Raw genomic sequence first — 16,842 nt, 5'->3', positions numbered from 1 at the left:
GATGATGTTATAAATAAAATCGAAACGTTGGGATAGAAATGGAATGATTTATTTTTATTCACATATCCATCCTAGATCAGATCACTAATGGAAAACATACAATCCCGATGAGGGTAAAACAAGCCTCACCCAAAATTATGCCTAACCAGGTTTACCGAGATCATCGAAGAAGAAAAGGCAAGTCGTAAAGAAATTAGGTGTACTAGTTATGGCTAAACTATTAAATGGATCGATTTCAAGCCCATTTCTTTTGAACGAAGTAAACTTGAATTTTCCATGCCGAGTTTCAAGGCATTATAAACCTATATTTCCTAAACAATGCAGAAACAATTTCCAACTAAAGGAATCTTTTCTATGTTTGTGTGAATACTATAACACTCACTCGAGAATAATCGATGTTTCGGACTCGCTCTTTGCCATGAAAAAACGGTTATATCTTCTCTTAATAATTAAAAAATTATATGTATATATAATGTATTGTATTTGTGAATCTATATTTCTCAGCTGATGAGTTTCTCTGTAGCTGAGCAGTTTTAGATCTCGACGCATAAGAAGCCACTGCCTCTCAAAGACTCGGTAAGAATAAAAATTATAAATAAAACATAAATAAGAATTAAGATGAAAAAAAAATTATGTATTAAAAAAGCGAATACCGAATGGAAGAAATGGCATTTCCACTACTCATAATATGAGTATTTAATGTCATTATCTATTTTCTTATTTAATTATTAACTTATATTGTAATACTGTATAATTATAAATGTTTATAAGAAAATAAAGAAAGCAAACAAACAAACAAACAAAACAGGATTAGCCTGGTTTCATCGGGCCACTTGGGGGCAGTGCGCTGCCACAATGTCCGAGTAAAAAAAAAGGTGCTAAGAAAGACGTTGTCAGCGTTTGAGGACGTGCGCGTGCTGTTTAGAATTGGCAGATCCAACGATTTTGATTAACAACGTGACTGTGTCCTTTACGTCGCATGGCTGCGACTGAACAGTGATAGAAGAGCAAGTGTGATCAATATTACAGTTGACAATCATGCTTAACAATAATTGTAGTACAAGTTTCTTCATATTTTCGTGACTAAGCTGATGGTGAGGGTGATCCTAAATCATTTATTTTCTATCTGCTGCGCTTTCAGTGGCTTTTGGCAGGGTGCTCGACCAATAAAACGACTTAAACTCTTGATAGGAAAGTAGAAGCAGCAGATATCTGATTTGGAACATTCTACATTTTTTTTTACTCTTTTCTCAAGGAGTTCATTCTGATAGAACTAAATGCCTTGAAGAGTTCAACTCAACTTTCTGGACATTTCCAGTGATCCCCACAAGACCAGCAGGCAAAAGATCGTTCCGTCAGCCCTTTAGCAATGCAGTTCTGATAAAGGGAGCAAGTTTACACATAATTTGTTTTATCTTTAGGGAGCGAAAGTATGCAAAATAAGTGAATATATATGAGTGCAGGAAGGAAGGAAATTGAAGTCAAATGTTTCACCAAGTTAGACCAAGAATTAATTTAAAACAAGATGAAAACTATATTAGAAGATTTTTTACGATATTGATACAAATCTTTTCACGTTTTTACTTAACAAGATATATTTAATAGTCTGAGTACGTTTTGAAACGTCAAACTTGTTTTTTTTTTTCAAAATTGTACCTGCGAGTAAAAAACGGCGCCCAACGTGAGGCACACGACAACTAACCAATCAACTTTAACGTGTACAAGGGTGACTGTGAGAATTTGGAAGTTATAAACAAGTTTTTTGACGAGTTTCACGTGAATTTCTCTGGTGAATCTTACACTGAGGTGGCTACAGCTCTGGATTATACTCAGAGTCCCTCGAAGCAGCGCCTACAAAACAGCAAATCAAATTAATACTGAAAAACAATGAGAAGAGGAGCTTTGGGCTTTCGGAGAATACACGACAAAACGTTGTAATGAAAGACGGAATCTAAATTTAGTTTATTCGAATGAAGACTGTTTGAAGTCAAAAAGTAAAAATATTGTTATTATATGGAGAGTTTAGAATGCAATCATTTTTAGTCAATATTTGCATGAAATTGACTTATGTACAAGTCGTCCTGCCTCACTGTACATTCTTTTGGTTTCTAAAAAGTCACTGCTTGCGAATGTCAGTTCGGGATAGAAGCACTTATTGTGGACCTCAGAATAAAAAATTTGATTATATAAAAATTTACTTTATTCAATTTTTTCGTTTACTGACTTATACTGATTGGCTGCTGAACCCTCCACATATAAAATTTGCATAATACATGTATATTTATTTTGAAAATCTAAGAAACATATACATATGTATTGATTTTTTAAAATTACCAGCCACAAAAAATTCTAATTATGAGCACCTAACACCTTCATGTATAGCAACGCTACGTGGAACACTAAAGGATCAACGAATCTTGAGCTAACTTTAAAACCTTTTTGATGCTTACAACATTACTGTTCAATTATAGCTTTTTGTTATTCTCACTTATTTTTTGCTTGTGCATTCATGTTTGTGTTTTTTACCCACATTTTCTCTACTCAAAAGGAAAAAACTATTTACTATTTCTATTAGTTATGTATCCACATTGAACTAAGCAGCAGCCCATAGCATTCAATGTGCCACACCATATACACCTGTTTGCTATTCTCCTTACGACGTTTATCTGTTTGCTATTGCAACTCAGGCGTGGCGTGTCTCGATCCGGCCCGCCTTGCAACATGTTTGTCGCGCGCATTTGCCATTCGGCATGCGGTTGCAGCACATTTCATAGCGCATAACAAACATACAGCGTGATCACACCATAATCACATACAAATCTTTTACTAATCCAACTTTAGTTTAAGCCAAAGTAGCAGCACAACTCAAGCAGAAGAAGTTAAAAATAATATAAACACATAGCGAGAACGTAATACCTGCAACGTAAACTGTTAAGGAATACTCATATCGCATTTCTTATTGTATATATGTAGGTGTGTATGTGTATCACTGAGAATGGCAGCTGTTGTTGTTTGTTTTATATGCAACTCAATTGGCAGCAACAAACAATGTGACAACAGTTGCTAACTATTAGTGGCTGATTCAGTAACAACTAACTTTGTTTATGTTAATCTGTACTCCAGGTTCATATATACATAATACTTTTATTCTAGCTGCTATTACATATATACCTTTTTATATGTATGTATGTATGTATGTATACGCTTCCAAGTCACATCTGGTTACTGTTGGCACTTTTGATGACACAACTGAAGTCACAGATATTGACTTGTCGTTGCTTTCTGATATATTTTTCTTGACTTTATTAGCAACGCAATTAAAAGACAAAGGCTTTCAAATTATTTACGTTGTAATTGTCCATAAATATTTACAACAACAACTGCATCTGTTTGAAAAATAAGCTGTTATTACGTTCATATGTCTCACACCTTAAAAATGCGATTTCGTCGAAACATGAATGAAAATGGTCATACAACAATTAAATGCAGTTTTTTTTGCACATCACTGGCATATTTTACCAATAGCTTGACGTTGGCCATGATTCCAAGAATTAAGATAAACTTGGGAAGATTAAAAATAAAATAAACATAAAGATCATAGATATTATTTTTTATGGTCATAACCAACATAATTTAGAATTGAGTTGTAGTAATCGAATTTTTATTTGATGTTTGGGATGCAGCTGCCTAGATCGAATGGGCGGTTTTAACTTTTACTAAGTTTAAATGCCGGGCCTAGATGGTATATTCCCCGACATGCTACAAATTTCAACCTAACCTGATCTAAGTTTTAGTTGTTCACGTACTTGCTTCATAGAACAATAAACTTGTAATCTCACTAACTTACTATAACATTGTATTTAAAATATGCTAAATAAAAATATGAAGCACTACTAAATAAATACTTATGATCTATCTATCTGGCGGCCACCGTGGTGTGATAGTAGCGTGCTCCGCCTATCACACCGTATGCCCTGGGTTCAACTCCCGGACAAAGCAACATCAAAATTTTAGAAATAAGATTTTTCAATTAGAAGAAAATTTTTCTAAGCGGGGTCGCCCCTCGGCAGTGTCTGGCAAGCGCTCCGATTGTATTTCTGCCATGAAAAGCTCTCAGTGAAAACTCATCTGCCTTGAAGATGCCGTTCGGAGTCGGCATAAAACATGTAGGTCCCGTCCGGCCAATTTGTAGGGAAAAATCAAGAGGAGCACGACGCAAATTGGGAGAGAAGCTCGGCCTTAGATCTCTTCGGAGGTTATCGCGCCTTACATTTTTATTTATTTAAGCGTATATGAATAATTAGTTCCTTAGACGGTAGTTTGTAATAGTAAACGAAAATGTATAAAAAAAATTTACACGCAATAAATGGCCTGCATTGAACTCATTACGGAATTTTTTAAATTACACATAATTATATTTAATACAGTTTAGCCATGCTGACGTATGTATGTATGTATGTACGAAGAGGATTTAAAAGAATACAAAAAAATGCAATTAGTTCACTTTTACGTGTTTGGGTCCAAAGCAAATGCAAATATTTTTACACGAATGCATTAGAAGTTGCAAAGCTAGCGATTTTAAGTGTAAACAAACCAAAATACTGCAAACGCGTCATAAGCAATTTAAAGCGAAAGGCGCACCACCGAACCAGTTAAGGCCTATGGTCGCGTTCTTGTGTTTGACGCTTTGCTAGCGCCGTAAGATAACAACCATTTTTTCGCTTTGAAAACCAAAGGATTGTTGCATAAAGGTCGCGGCACAATGAAATGTTTCATATAGATGCGTTTAATACAAGTTTATGCATTCCAGTAACATCGCCACAATCAACCAAGATGTTGCGTTTATAAATATGAAGGAACTTCAGACTTGCCAATTGAATTTTATTTCGCATTGCCCATTAACATACAAAATTTCGTGAAGCAGTTTTAAACATCCTCCCTATACAACAAAAATACTTGCTAACATATTTTGTGTCATCTTCATTTGTTAAATTGTAGTTTTTAATTGCGAAAAATGTTAGAAAAGTTACGAACGAGTGGGAAGAATAATTACACTTGCAAAGTGTGCCAGCCCCCTTAGCCAGAGAAAATTCTTCTTCTTATAATTTGCTTGCAACAAAATTTGGGAGTTGGCTACTTTTCCGTATCAGATGGCGCCAGTGTCACTAATTCTCCATAAAAATACGTGCAATCTACTCATAATACACAAGCTTGTGTTAAATCCATCTATATGAAAAACTGCTTATGTGACGGAGCTATAAAAATACCACAAATTCTGATTCTGTTCTAGCATTCATGAGTCAAAAACGAGTCTTCATTTAATAATTTAAAGGAGCTATCTACAAATATTCAATAGCACTTACAAGCGCTTTCAGCATGCCAAGGGTTGCCGAAAATGTTTCCAAATTTTGGCTGGCTGTTGTATTATAAAAAAAAAAAAAAATTATGTAAGGCGCGATAACCTCCGAAGAGATCTGAGGCCGAGCTTCTCTTCCAATTTGCGTCGTGCTCCTCTTGATTTTCCCTACGGAACGGGACCTACATGTTTTACGCCGACTCCGAACGGCATCTGCAAGACTGATGAGTTTTCACTGAGAGCTTTTCATGGCAGAAATACACCCGGAGCGCTTGCCAAACACTGCCGAGAGGCGACCCCGCTTAGGAAAATTTTCTTCTAATTGAGAAACCTTATTTCTAAAATTTAGATGTTGCTTACAGCAGCAAATGATGGCCGCGTCACAGTGAATTTTCTCATGGTCACGAATTTTGTTGTTGCAGAAGCTAACATCGGCACAATTGCGCAAAATGTTGCGATTGTAAATATAAATAGAACTTCAGACGAAGCTATTGAAACTTATTACGGCTTGCCCATTTACAAAAAAAATTTCGCGAAACATTACACTATGCTACAAAAATACTTTGTAACATATTTTTTCTTATACATTTGTTAAAACGCGGTTTTTAATTGTGAAAAATGTTAGAAAAGTATCAACGAATGGGAAAAGTAATTTCACTTGCTAAGTATGAAAACATCCATATCTAAAACAAATGTCAAACTCTTCTACTAATGATTTACTTGCAACAAAAGTTGCAAGCTGACTACTTTTGCATGTCAGATGGCGCTGATGATGCGCTATTTGTCGCTTCCAATGAAAATACTTACAATCTACGTATCTGTCAGCGCAGGTTGCTGCACCAAAAATCATATGTGACGGGCCTATGAGTATGTTAATACATAGACACTAATGCATATGCATAAATTATTGAATAGCGCAGTTGTTATTTGTGCGAAATTGTAATTTTGACAGCATAATTTATAAATGAGAAGCACAGAATTAGAATTATAATAGAAATAATTGAAAAAAGGAATATGGTAATAATGCCTTTCAATGTATAATTACTATTTGTATATAAAATTAAAATTGTTTGAACGGCTATTATATGACATATACATATATACATGTACTGAAATTATTAAGTTTTCGAATATAATTTTATTTTCATTCGCCGCAATTGAATTTAGGTACTTTATTTATCACCACTCTTTATTTGCTTGTACTTATTTTTATTTTTAAATATATTTTCAGAATTTTTTTTCTGTTAAAAAACCACATCCGCCGCTCTCGTATTTTTAGTACAGAAAATAACGAAAAAATAATTTCCTTCAGAATTGAAGAATGTTTTAAAATTGTACTTTCCAATATTTTTTTTTTTTATATCTACGCTAAAATATAGATATACATAAACATTATTTTGAAAAAAGATTTATTAATTTGTTAAGAGAATAATTTGGCATTCACAAAATTTATAGCTGTCCAATTTTGGAAGGAGGAAATATTTTTCTCAGGGGCGGAAACTGTTATTCCTTTTATAATATAATTACTTGCAAAACTATTAATTTTGGACTTTTAATATATTTGGATCAAGATAAAAATTGTTTTCGGATTTTTATTACCTGAGTCCGATAGAACTAGTTAAACTCGCACTGTTAAAAAAAAAAAAGTCCGGAAATAAAAGTTAAATCCGGACTTTTATTTTTTAAGGCCAAAATTAAATAAATATTTTTTAAGGCCAAAAGTAAGTAAATGCAGAACAACCAGAACAACATAAGGAGGTGAAATAACAAGTAAATGCTGTACAACCACAACAACAACAACAACGAAGTAACTGAATGGTATATATGCGGCGCAACCTAAGCAATCAGTAATCAGTTTGATTTTAGCATTTTCTGAGCGAAGTACGCGAATACATTAAATTACGAAAGTATACTACCTACGTAGTGCTGGATAAAAAGTAAATGTAAAATTTTTGCCTTATAATTATGGATCAAAATTCTCCAGGCCTAACCAAAAACAAATCAAAAAATTAGCTTGAGTGAAGAATAAAAAGTGCAACTTGTTGTACAAAATTATTGAGTCCCTTTATTCGAACGTTGGAAGCAATGAACCGAAAACGAAAATGAAGGAATAACTAGGAGATAGTCGTAATGCGTCACGATGTTTTATTAAATTTATGTAAAAAAGCAACAGGAATTAGTTCTTCAACACTTCAAGATGGAAATTCGAGAAGACTTTAATTGTTTTCCAAATAATGAAACCGTTCCAATATATAGTTCCGCTTTTGCAAAATGGTTTGGTTTCCGATTTATTACTTAAGACTATTTTGGCTCCGTACTCGTTATATGAAAGTAGATTTCGAAACGTATAGCTGCCAATTCGTCTGAAATGGGACTAGTTGTCTGAACGAGTAGTCAGAACCACTCGTCCAAGTATTGACAGTCAAATTAATTCGTGTGAAGAGTGATATTTGCATTTACTCTATGACAGGAGTCTCCATTTCATAGCACAACTGTGCAGATTCGCTTTTTCATTTATTGAATGCGTGAGTTGTCGCTTAGCAAGCGGAGCATTAATTTTAATTCTTTGGTACTTTGATGTAAATAAAAAATTTGTTCATAGCACATTTACAAAATATTTGTTTAATGCTAGCAAACAATGCGTGCAGTCGTCTTGTTACATTGCGTTGATCAACGACTAATATATAATATAGCATCGCTGCGATCATAATATTTCTTCTTGGCTGCCATGATTTTGCCAGGAAAACACAGAACTAATTCGGTGTGAGTATCATCGAACTTCTAAGAGACATATTCGAAGTCAAAGCCAGTCTTACAATGTAGCTCCAACCCTTTTCTAACTAATCAGAGTTTGGTGGCAGAGCCTATTTGGCGCACTGACATCACTGATCTCAAAACGGTATTCAATAAATTTTGAACAAAGGCATAACTGCAAAGGTTTGACGTGTTTATATAAATCATTCGCGAGATAGTTCTAGCTTGTATGTTAGTAGGGCAGTATCTACCCTGTATATTTTCGGTTAAGGATATCAACAAACTTTTTCCACAGCCGCATCTTTCGAAAACAGAATGGGGAACCTCGGGAACTATTACGTTTTTTTTTACTTTCTAACTTTCGCGAATACAAATAAATATGAAAATACATTTAACAATGCGAGTCAAAATCCAGTTTAAATTAATAAAATTCATGCAGGGTATGTACGTATACATACACTAAAAGAAAAAGACTGGTAAAATCAACCGAAATACGGGACAATTCAACCGAAATTTCTGTTAATTTTTATCCATCGCAACAAGATGTTGAATCAACTGCGTAAAAATCATTGATTCGTAATTGACCGTTTTAGTAGTCAAATGAACAAAAAAAGTTGTTGTGACAGCTTTGTACGAAAGTACCTATGTTGCCACATAAATAAATAAATGTAAATGTAAATTTGCGTCGTGCTTCTCTTGATTTTCCCTTAAAATTGGCCGGACGGGACCTACATCTTTTATGCCGACTCCGAACGGCATCTGCGAGGCAGATGAGTTTTCACTGAGAGCTTTTCATGGCAGAAATACACTCGGAGCGCTTGCCAAACACTGCCGAGGGGCGACCCCGCTTAGAAAAATTTTCTTCTAATTGAAAACCTTATTTCTAAAATTTTGATGTTTCTTTGCCCGGGGTGTGAACCCAGGGCATACGGTGTGGCAGGCGGAGCACGCTACCATCACACCACGGTGGCACTTACTAACCGAACGTCAATTGGGCTTACATCAAATATGCAGGCACATATGAAACATTATACACTTTATTATTTTGTTTTATTAAACGCATTTTTACCAAATTTTATATTTTATAATTTATTTAATTTATAGTTTTGAACTTCGCTTTGCAAATAGAAATGAAAATAGTAGTCACAAAACTGTTTCTCGATTCTTTCAGTTGCAACTCAGCTCGTTCTCAATTTCTTCTCTCGCATGTAGTTGCCACACTTGATTGTTTCGAACAAAACTTGTAGTATTAGTGTTTGAAATAACATTCTAAATAGAGAACTTGTAAGTTATAGAAAAGTTAAGAATTAAATCGCAGGAAGGTAATTCACCACTGGAGTTACTTTACATGTAATTCGGCAATTTTAATTTTCGTAACACTTTAAGTTGAAACGATTGCAAAACAACTCAAACTTTTATGTTGTCGGACACATCAACATCCAAAAATGATGTTTTTTATTATCTTATTAAATTCGTTCGCGTGAGTGAAAATTCGTAAAAACTTGAAAAAAATGTTACTAACTTTGGAAAAAACGTTCATTCAAACAAAACTTGGAGGTCGCATGGACGAGAAGTTGCAAAATTGTACCCGATAGGTAGGTGTCCCGGTATCTCATAATTTTTTCCACAGTAAATTCAAAAAAGGGTAAAAAAGGGGAAAAACTAGTTTTTTGTTGTTTTCCCATTTTGTGTGTTTTTTCGATTTGGTGGTTTTGTTATTTTGGTATTTTTTTTTTTTTTTAACAAATGGCACCATCGTCATAAGTATAAAGTAGAGAGCGCAGTGAACGTAAAATTCTCTTTGAAATTTGCTCATGTATTGACTGTTGATCGCTGTTGAAATGACCAGTGAGATAAGTTAACAGAAAAATCAGTTAGATTGACCAGGAATCTGTCAATTTTACAGAATTTTGTTAACTTAAGAGCGACAATTTCTCTTCTGTTGAAATTACTAAACTAAATTGTTCGTTTGACAAAGAACTCGGTCGCATTAACCGTAATTCTATCAATTTCACCGAATCTCCATTAAGTCAAGAACAACAGAACCGATTTGTTGATTTTACTAGCACCATTTTTTTCAGTGTATTCGTATGTATTTTAAAATATATTTATAGAGTTGTACAACATTCAAAATCTTATCTTAATTTAATTATTGCCTAAATTTACATTATTTGGCATTTATTTGGCTATTAACAGTAATAACATGTTAAAATATAAAAAGACATCGATGTAGTGGCAATTTAAGCTGAATGCTTGTGCGAATAAAATAATTAATTGTTTTTGCTATTACCAATTATTTCTTCCTTTTTTCTTGCATTTTCATTAAAACTTTAACTGCTCAATAGCTAATTGAAATACATATTCACATTTCATTAATACCTTCGCTCGTATGAGAAAAAAATTGGCCCATTTTACGCAAGATATGCATCAGTCAATACCCACACATTTAATGATCTACATGTTAAATAGTGATTTTCTTAATTATTTTAACCAAACTTAATAACATAAAGAATCGTGTTACTACAAAATAGCGAGACATGTGCCTATACAATTACATATGTATGTACATAAGAAGCTACAAACATACATAAGTAATTCGAACTTAATACAAAGTGTTTTGTAATTTATGTAGCGTTTTTGGAATCAGGGAATGGCATACCCTACTTTCTGTAGCTATCAATGCAATTAGCATGTAATGATACTCTTACTTATATGTATAAATTTCTATATTATACGTATGTAATGTATGTATATTTATATACATGTTTTGTATACCAAGTAATATGAGGTTTTTTTCTGTATAAAACTAAATTCTCAATATTTTCCTACATATTTACTCAAGTGCGACTTTTTCTACGATCTCATCACATTTGTACTCATAAATTTATTTTCGTTGAAGCCATGCGTAACAGCGCTATTTACGCTTATATATGTATGTATATATGTATACTTTCCGCTAGTATATATGTAGTACATAAGTTCATAGTACCTCCATTTATATGATCATCATGAAATGCAAAAGAGCAGTGCAGCCCAATAGCCAACCAACCATCAAAGCGGACACACGAAGCATTTGCGAGAGCACTGACAGCTTAATGAAAAACACATAATTTTTCCTGCATACATTCGCACATTAATTTTATATTTCCTCATTTTAATTACAATTTGTCCCACCTCCGACTCTTTAACGTTTACACCGCCGCTACTGGTACCTACATATGTACATCAGTTGTATGTACACTCAAAAAAAATGCTACAAATTCCTGAAAACGAAGAAAAATGGGGATTGATTTTGCGCGATAGAAACCTTTCCCTTAGGCTCGGGTTTTCAGTACGAGTTGAACTCAGTTTGTCAGTTAAACTACTCTTAAACTTATTCTGCAGTTTTTCATTCTACTTTAACTGAAGTTTAAGCTAAGCTTAAGCGGTCCACCTGACAGGGTTAAACTCTAGTTAACCTATCGTTCGTTCGAAATGGCACCGAATATACGCAACAGGCATTTCGGCTTGAGTGCCATTAAAGGTCATGTTAATAACTAGGCATACTTCTAAAATCTCAAGAGTTGTTTCGAAACAGTGGCTCAACTCGAGAATCATAGCTAAACAAAAAAAGGAATTTTTTATAAATTTTTTAAGTTGAAAAAATTTAGTTCCCAAATTGTGGTTCTTTAACAGGACTCAAATGTAAAATTCCATGCTACAGTATTTTCACGAAAATAAAATAAAATATGTATATTTTATTTTTAATTAATTACGCTTCATTACTGCTATCAACCAGGTGTTTTTTTTTCTCACAATAAACAGCTGTTGGTTTTGATGGTACCACCTTGGAGATTTTTTCAACTCCACCTCAACTCGATATGTAATGTGGGATATCAACTGGAGAAATGTGTTGAATGTTCATTTGAGAACTGTACATTTCTTAGAATCTATCGAAATTAGGATATTAATTGGAAAATATCAATGACGATGGAGATCAACTCGAAAACCTTTAATTTTAAAAAATTTCTCAAGGGTTGGATAGTGATTGCAGAATGAAGTTGGATATCAACTCGAGGCCTATCTGGTTTAAGAATAATTAAATAATGATATAGGATATCACCTCTGGAACTAGATATATTTCGCTGGAGAAATATTTTTTTCCATTTTTGTTGGGTAAACAAAATCCAGCTGTTGCCGTATCTACAAATTATTTAGATAATAAAAATCCAATGTTGCCGTACAAAAAAGCCTACCCCGAAGGCGGCCTTAAACTGGAACTGAAAAACTGCCTAGTAGTTTAACTGGAGTTTAAATTTAAATAGAATTTATGCAAACTTAGTTTAAGCTTAGCTTAATCAACTACTGAAAAACCGGGCCTTAATCTAGACAATTAACTTTCTCAGAAATTAAAATGTTTTTTTCTTTTGCTATAGGAATAACTTACATAAAAATGGAGAAAACTAATAGTGTAACTGTCACAACCGTGGATTTCTAGTCGAGGTCCCCAAATTTACAGTCGAGTGTTCTTATTCACTGAGCTAACTCATACATGCATGTATTATTGTCAGATATATTCAATCAAGTATTCTTGATTAAAAAAAATTTGAGACAATTTTTCCCTAAAATTAATGAAAAGTTTTATACAAAAATAAGAAGTTCTTACTGCTTACATTGAACTTCTTTTTAAATCAAAGAACATTTTTTTAGATTTGTTTTTCCTCATTTAAGGTACATTTTTTCTGAGTGTTAAGAATACGAGTGAACTTAGTGCCAAGTATAAAAAGACGAAGAAGAAAAACTTTTCCGAAAATAAGAAAGTAGAATATTAAAAATAAATACTATATAATACACATATGTTTATATATCATCTATAAGTGTGTATAAAAGTGCATCATTCTAAATTTAAACCAAATTTCACAAACATCGGTAGAACCTTCTTCTAACTATTTAGAAATTTATAGTTTTCGAGTTGTTCTTAAAGATTTATTTTCAAAATTCTCTCCAAACCGTTTTCTATAACCAAGGAAAAAATCTGTTTTTATTTAAGAAAATTACTTGTCCAGATTAAGGGAACTACATTTGTTTTCTTATTTGAATAGCTATTTTTCTCGTTATTATGAAATTTAGGAAAAAATACATACGCAAAGCTAAACAATAATTCAAGGAAGTTTTTGGAAAAAAAAAGGAAAAACACCGTTTTAGTGTGTGCAAACAGCGAGACAATTTGCTTTGGCAGAATAAAATCTCCGTAATATTAAACATAAATACTTGGCGCGATATACCTCCGAAAACCTTTATGTCGAACTTTCGCTGCGAAGCTCGAACACTCGAAGTGTTTGCCAAACCACTTAGTGGGAGCGGTCCCAACTAGAGAACCCTTTCTAAATTAAACAATCTTTTTTAAGTGTTTTGATGCTGCTTTTCCTGAGACTTGAACCTAGTACCTTCGGCGTGGTAGGTTAAAAAGCCCCATTGAACTGTATATTTAATTTGGTGTGTTCCTTATATAAAGAGGACCTAAAGCGCCATATATTATCGGGCTGACACGTTCTCCAAGTAACATGGTGCCTTTATATTTTACGAAATAGTTACTTCTAACTGTATTCTCAATCCAGTCATTGATAGTGCCACTGTACTTCAGAGCTTTTTAGCTCTGAAACCGATTTTTTCTCCAGGGCCCGATGGTATTCTTGGCTGTGTGCTTAAGTTCTGTGCCGTGAACTTAACAGAACCGATCGTAAAATTGTTCAATTTATCTTTGCAATCGGCGTCATTTCCATCAATTTGGAAACAGTCATTTATCATACTTCCATATTATCACCCTTTCAGCATGGGTTTGTGAGATGTAGATCAACCACCACAAACCTACTTGAGTTTACCTCTTTAGTTCGGGATGGTTTTTTGGCTAGCAAGCAAACAGATGTGATTTATACGGATTTTAGTAAAGCTTTTAATTCAGTGAATCACGAACTTCTGATTCTGAAGCCTAATTTACTGGGCTTTCCGAAGTATCTGACTTTATGGCTCTCAAACTATCTTTCTAATAGAACTCAAAAGGTGCTTTATAAAAATATTATTTCAAAATCAATTAATGTTATCTCTGGTGTATCTCAAGGCAGCCATTTAGGCCTATTATTATTTACACTTTTTATTAATGATCTGCCACAGATTTTGAATCATTCACGAGCTCTAGTGTATGCCGATGATGTAAAAATTTGCTATACATGCTTGCCTTCGGATTTAACTCACTCAAATCTACTTCAAGTTGATTTGGACATTTCAACGTTGGTGTACAATAAATGCATTAGTTCTAAACTGTTCTAAATGTAAGTTCATGACATTTCATCGCGTGAAGCCTGTCCTGTCGTCTTATGCACTTTATGGCACTCTTATGGAGCGTATATCTTCGATTAACGATTTAGGTGTTCTGTTTGACTCGAAACTGAGCTTCAATTCACATATTTCAGCTATTACTAATAAAGCAATGGGTATTCTTGGTTTTGTTAAACGCTGGGCTAAGGAGTTTAACCATCCGTATCTGACCAAAGTCCTCTACACTTCGCTGATCCGCCCAATACTTGAGTATTGCTCGTGTGTTTGGTGTCCATTATATATTACTCATATAAAGCGTATTGAGTCTGTGCAGAAACAATTTTTAATTTCTGCTCTACGGGCCTTTAACTGGGACTCAAATCTTCATCTTCCGTCTTATAGAAGTAGACTTCTTCTCATTGATTTGCCAACTCTGGAAAATCGTAGAATATTAATCGGGGTAATCTTCCTGCATAAGCTAATTCTAGGTGAGTTTGACTCCTCTGAGCTGCTAAGCCGATTGAACTTTGCTAGGGCGCCCAGACACTACGTGCCCTTCCATTTACCCCTGTGTCGTATAAATTTTGGCAAAAATGATCCTATACGTGTTTGGTTCGTACTATAACGACTTGTATAATGCATTAGTATCGAATATTTGATTGTTGCCTTACGCAATGCTATACTCTTCAGTCTCAACTGATATCTTAAAGTTTACTTGTTTAATATGTAGCGATAGTTTAATTTTAGTTCTTGTTCAACGTCAAACAAAATTGTAAATTTTTAATTAATCCCAGTTTAATTCTATACTTGTATATACTTTTACGCTATTTTTTTATGTTACTTTCCTTTGTATTTTGTTAGCCGACCACTCTTGTTAGTTGACTTTAAATAAATAAATAAAAATATTTTCGTACTGATATTGATCGAAAGCGTCATGTATTATGATAAATAGATTGACACCATACAATGACTTGGATGCCTAAACCATTATCGGTGCGCCATCGTTTTAGTCCGTCGTAGGTCTTATGCTGGGAGAACGCCACGCGTTTTGTATGCGTGAAACCCATGACGTCATAATTCATGTAATATATAAAACATTTTTGATATAAATCTTGGATGCCGTTTCGCTAACGCCTCATATCAAAAAACGTTTGAACATCGCTCTTTTTCCGAATTTTATTCAAAAAGCCCTATCTCAGAATTTGGTTGAAGAATGCCCTGTTTCAGAATCATTTTCAAAACCGCCCCAGCTTTTCTCAAAATGTATTTAAATTAAGCTCAGGTAGGGCATTTTTGAAGCAAATTTGTATGCCGGGTAAACTATGAGTTGTCCGGTTACGCCGAGAAAAATGCATTTGTTTAATTGAGAAATGTTGATATTATGAACTGAAGTTTAGATGCATAAATTGAAAAGATAAACATTTACAGATATCGAATCACGCACTCCCTCAATTTCGAGAAAAAAATTACCTTTTTATTATTTTTTTTGTCGTAATGAAAATAAATTGGTGTACATACATACATACTAACTGCGATTAGTAGCTTAATTTTTCAAATGTTCAACTAATCAAAATTTTTAATTTGTTTATTTTGTTATCATTTTATGAAGAATGTTAAAAAAATTTAATTTTCAAAGAAAATAATACACAAAATATTCCAAAATCTGTCTTGGGAAAAAAATAAATACTTGGCACGATTTAACTCTGAGGAGATTTAGACAGAGCTTCTCTTCCAACTTGAGTCGTGCTCCTTTTAATGTTCCCTACAAATTGGCGGGACCTACATGTTTTCACCGAACGACATCTGCAGGGCAGATGAATTTTCACTGAGTAGCTTTTCATGCCGAAATACACTCGGACTGTTTGCTTAATCAATTCCGAAAAGCGACCCCGATTATAAATACACTTTCTAATTGAACAAATTTTTTCTAAATTTTTGATGGGGAGTTGAACCCAGGATCCTCGATGTGGTAGGTGGAATACGCTACTACCATACCACGGTAGCCGCCTCCTCTGCGTCCTCTGCTGTAGGTAATTTTGATCAAACGTTAACATCTAATATTTTATTAAAATGATTTCAAGTTGAATATTCATACTACTCGCGAATAAATTTCTAATTCCACTGATATAAAACTAAACGCGCAACTTTGTATTTCCTTCGATTCATAAGTTGAAATTATGCGATCAAACATTACGTATCACTATTATACATTTGTACAGTTCTTAGCATGCGGCAACATTTTCCAATATTATATAATAAAGTTCTAGCATTTTATTACCTATTTGTGTACGTACGTATGTTTGTAATCTTTTGTTGTTTGTACGCCGGCTGATTATTCCATTTTGAAGTCAAAGTCTGCTCCCTGGACTTGATTATCTCTGGGGTTTAATTTTATGTCACCGCTGATATAATTTACCTTTAATTTATTTTCGTGAGTA

General features: G+C 33.7%; 1 protein-coding gene across 3 annotated transcripts in view; it reads right to left on the bottom strand.

The window, feature by feature from the left end:
* Positions 1-16,842, bottom strand: part of salm (spalt major) — a 53,075-nt gene that overhangs the window by 16,068 nt on the left and 20,165 nt on the right. The window lies entirely within an intron of this gene.

Source organism: Eurosta solidaginis, chromosome 2, assembly GCF_040869045.1.
Source record: "Eurosta solidaginis isolate ZX-2024a chromosome 2, ASM4086904v1, whole genome shotgun sequence".
Lineage (NCBI taxonomy): Eukaryota > Metazoa > Arthropoda > Insecta > Diptera > Tephritidae > Eurosta > Eurosta solidaginis.
Note: the sequence above shows the minus strand (reverse complement) of the source record. Positions and strands in the feature narration are given on the sequence as shown.